We start from the raw sequence: 4,407 nt of genomic DNA on the forward strand, positions 1-4,407 counted from the left end.
ACAGAACAGGGGGCAGCAAACGGATAACCCACAGAAGGCGCCAAAGGCGGAGACTCGAGAGATGGAGCCGACAATCCAACCAAGGAAAGCGGACCCCCCTGAAGGCCGAGGCTGCCAGTGCGAAGAGGGACCTGCGGGGAGACGGGCCCGTCTATCGCAAGCGCAAAGGACAACACAATAGCTCGGCGACACCTCACCACGCCACGTAAGCCCCATCCAGGAACAAAGGAAGGCTGCGCGGAGCTAGTCGCGTCAGTGCCAAGAAAGGCAAAGCCATCGACCTGGGCACGACAGCGGTACGGAAACGCATCAGAATGATCGCACATTCAGGACAACCGGGAATCAGTGGTTTACATCTAATTAATCTAAACCTAAGGAGAAGGAGATCAGCCGCGATGCAAGTAGGCAGATGAACAGGGCGTAAATCGCCCACGCGCATTGGAGACCGCAGTAAGACGCAAGAGTAGCCAATAATTTTCCCTGTCATAAATGCAAGCATCTTACCGCCGCTCCGGACCCAAGGCTTAAAACTTGCGGACCAGCCGAAGACCCTCCCACCCACCCATTAAGCGCATTGGGATGTGGTGTGGCCTGATTAAACATTGGGATCGGGTGTAAGGCTGGACGCAAAGGCCCACTTCACGCTAGTCCGGTACGGAGCGACGAGCATTTACATTCAAGCACTGGTTTGGACCTTACGCTCGTCCACTTTCAGCCCCTCTCGGCTGACGACGTGACCCAGGAAATGCAGCTCGGTCTGGTTGAACTGGCATTTCGACATTTTTGCCTTAAATTGGTGCTCTCTTAGCAAGGACAACACGGTACGGATGTGTTGTTCATGCTCGGCGGGGGTCTTACTGAAGACCAAAATATCGTCCAAGTACACTAGCACGAATTTGCCAATGTACGCAGCAAATATACGGTTCATTACTGCTTGGAACGTTGCAGGAGCATTGGTTGATTAAGTGCTCGTCCTGTAGTGCAGTACGGCAAGTGCGGCGCGGGAAGGCGCAGACCAGAATGGGCCAGAGGACAGGGACTGATACGGTAGTTCGTTACAAAGTTTAGCTGGGAACAAAGCGCTGAATCCAGACAACGCAAGTTCGCCAGTCAACCATGCAAGCAAGCGCAAGTCAGAACGTCGTCTGTTGGGGAGTTTGAATTGTTTAAATAGGGATTTACTTTGTATTCGGGACCCAGCTCAATAGGAAAGTAGATAAGGCGATCTGACGTTGCTGGCATATCGGTCGCCAGTAACAGCGAAGTGATGGCAGAGCGCGAGGAATCGCGCGGCGGAGTCCAAGAGGGCTTGGAGGACATCATTCAACAGCGAGACGAAGGAGGACGTCAGAATGGCGGACCAACTAGTTACCCGGAGGGGGCCGATGCGGTGAGTAACAGACGCCAGCTATTGCTCCGCGCGGCCGGACAGTAGGCACAGCCAGCCGCCGCAAGTTCTGTTATATCAAAGGCATGGGAGAGACCGGACCCAGTATTTTAAAATAGCGGGAAGGGGATGCGCCGCCGCTGTTGTTTGACCAGGCTGGATTAGAAGCTCCGGGTCAGGCCTAGCTTATGAAGAGCACGAATCTGTAGGCCGCGAGTGGCCAACTCAGAGCGTTAGTGCTAGTGAGGTTGGGTCCGTTTCCGGTGGATGGCGCCGCGGCAGAGGGGTAGTTGCTTTGAGAATGGCGCAGCGTGGTCTGTTATCCCAGCGGGTTCCTGTCATGAGAGCAGCCAAAAGTCCGCAATAGCGCCTAGGCAGGGGTACGCCCACTGGGGGCCACGCCCGGGGAAAAGATGCACCTAGTCGACGGCTTCACATTTCGGAAGGAGCAAATGCCCAACATATAGTAACCATAGCACTGTAGGTTCATCCGAAGGAGGTCTCGCGAAGGGCCGAGCTACCGTGTGGAGCTGCATTCTATCCGGAAGGCCAGCCCCAGGGGCATGCTTTCACGCAGCGAAGCGCCCAGGCTGAGGCGCCTTAGGACGTTAGGTTTGGTTGCAAGCATCCGGAAGGCCAGCCCCAGCGGGTATGCTGTCGCGCAGCGAAGCACCCAGGCTGATTTGCCTTGGGCCGGCAGGTTTTGGTCGCATGCATCCGGAAGGCCAGCCCCAGCGGGTATGCTGTCGCGCGGCGAAGCACCCAGGCTGATTTGCCTTGGGCCGGCGGGTTTGGTCGCATGCATCCGGAAGGCCAGCCCCAGCGGGTATGCTGTCGCGCGGCGAAGCACCCAGGCTGATTTGCCTTGGGCCGGCAGGTTTTGGTCGCATGCATCCGGAAGGCCAGCCCCAGCGGGTATGCTCTCGCGCGGCGAAGCACCCAGGCTGAGTTGCCTTGGGCCGGTAGGTTTGGTCGCAAGCATCCGGAAGGCCAGCCCCAGCAGGTATGCTCTCGCGCGGTGAAGCACCCAGGCTGAGTTGCCTTGGGCCGGCAGGTTTTGGTCGCATGCATCCGGAAGGCCAGCCCCAGCGGGTATGCTCTCGCGCGGCGAAGCACCCAGGCTGAGTTGCCTTGGGCCGGTAGGTTTGGTCGCATGCATCCGGAAGGCCAGCCCCAGCGGGTATGCTCTCGCGCAGTGAAGCACCCAGGCTGAGTTGGCTTAGGCCGGTAGGTTGGGTCGCAAGCAACCCGGCAGGCCCGCCACAGGGGCATGCTCCCGCGCAGGGTTGGATTACCTTGAACCCGCCTGCATGGATCCGCTTCTGGAAGGCCAGCACTAAGGGTGGTTGCCCTCGCTTAGCGAATACCCAGGTTGGGTTGCCTGAGGCCGTTAGCCTTGACCCAGAGAATGCCTTCACGACGCAATGGAACCGCGTACAGGAAAGGGACAAGGAAGGCTCAGAGGAGGGACAGGAAGAGTCGTCAGACAGCGACGACGCCCGCAAAGAGGCTTCATCGGCGAAGGCGAATAGGCGAAGCAAGGGTAAGCGGCTCCGTACACGAGGACTTGGAGTCGTGGCCCCATCCCCAAAGTGTGTGGCGGTGACGCGGCTACCGTTGCACGGACCGGTACGAGTGAGGCCGCCGTCGGAGGTGCGGACTGAATTTGCCGGGGAAGAAGTACCACGGGACTCAAGACACGGCCAGGGAGACCCGGAGCGTGAAGAGAGGCGGATCACGGCGCGGTATATCAGGCGGTACGGCATGGAAGGCTGGAAGCAACTGCTGCGCGAAGAACTCCAGGAAGAGGGAGAGGGGGAGCAGCAGCAGTTGGACGAGGGGCCGAACGTGGGGCCTCGAGGAAAGCAGCCCAGCAACGCGGGGGCAGGAACAATGCACCAGGTGGCCGCTGCTGGCCCGGAGGGGCAGCTCGCAGTTTACAGCGTCGTCACAGAAAAGGACGTCCAGGAGGCTCACTGCCACCGTAAGGAGGCACTTAGGGCCGCTCGGAAGGTGCTGAATCTCGGGGAGTCGGACCGCGTCCCCAACACCCAGCTGTGGGCGACCGTCATGACCCAGGCTGGGGCAATGACGGAAGGCCCATGCGGGCTGCGGGTGGTGAAATCCGCGGTATCGGCGATGCTGGAGCAGGCGGAAGAGGCGGTTGTAGACGCTTTGGCCAATGTGGGCCCAGGGCTGGTCACGGAGCTGCGTGCGTGCTTTAGTGGTGCAATAGAGCCGCATCGTCGCGGAGTGCTAAAGTTTATAGGTCAGCAGGCCAAGCAGGCCTCGAAGGAGCGCTTTGTAGGGCAGGTAACGGGACACCTGGTACAGTGGGGCTGGGTGGAGACGAGTCTGGCGACATTGAAGATGCGGGCTCGTGATGCACGGCTGCACTGGTTGGAGGGCGCACTACAGGCCGTGAACGTGAGCACGCCGACGTTTCTGGAGATGAAGGAGCGCGCCTGGCCGGCCGTGATCCTGTTGATGCGCGCGGCCCAGAAAATCCACGATGGTCATGACAAGATGGCGGAGAATATCCTGAAGCACGGGGGAGGGGACGGTGGCGACCGCAAGCTGTTGTGGGGCCCCGGAGCAGCAGGGGAAGGGCGGCCACCGGGGGGCCCCGGCCGCCCAGAGCAGAGGACCACGGGTTGGGGACAAGTGGGTGGGGGCTTTCAGGCCCCCCCTCGGGACACGGGGCTGGGAGCGCCTCACGCCGGGGGCCGCGGAGGGCAGCGCCTGAGTCCACCTGCTAGCATGGTGGCAGCGGTAAATCAGGAGCTAGACCGACGGGGATTCCAGGGAGTGGGCGCTGGGTCAATCTCGGAGATTGCGTACCGAGGCAACGTAGATGGAAGCAAACTCTGCATTAGCCACGCGTGGAACAGGCGCTGTGCCCGGGCGCAGACGGGGCAGCCCTGCCGGTTTAAACACCCGGCAACGGAGGCAGAGCAAGTGACACAGCTGGTGGACGCCCTGGTTAGCCGCAATGAAGCGATGCGCAAGGTATAAGTTGT

The sequence above is a fragment of the Volvox carteri genome (genome assembly GCF_000143455.1).
Source record: "Volvox carteri f. nagariensis unplaced genomic scaffold VOLCAscaffold_59, whole genome shotgun sequence".
Taxonomy (NCBI): Eukaryota; Viridiplantae; Chlorophyta; class Chlorophyceae; order Chlamydomonadales; family Volvocaceae; genus Volvox; species Volvox carteri.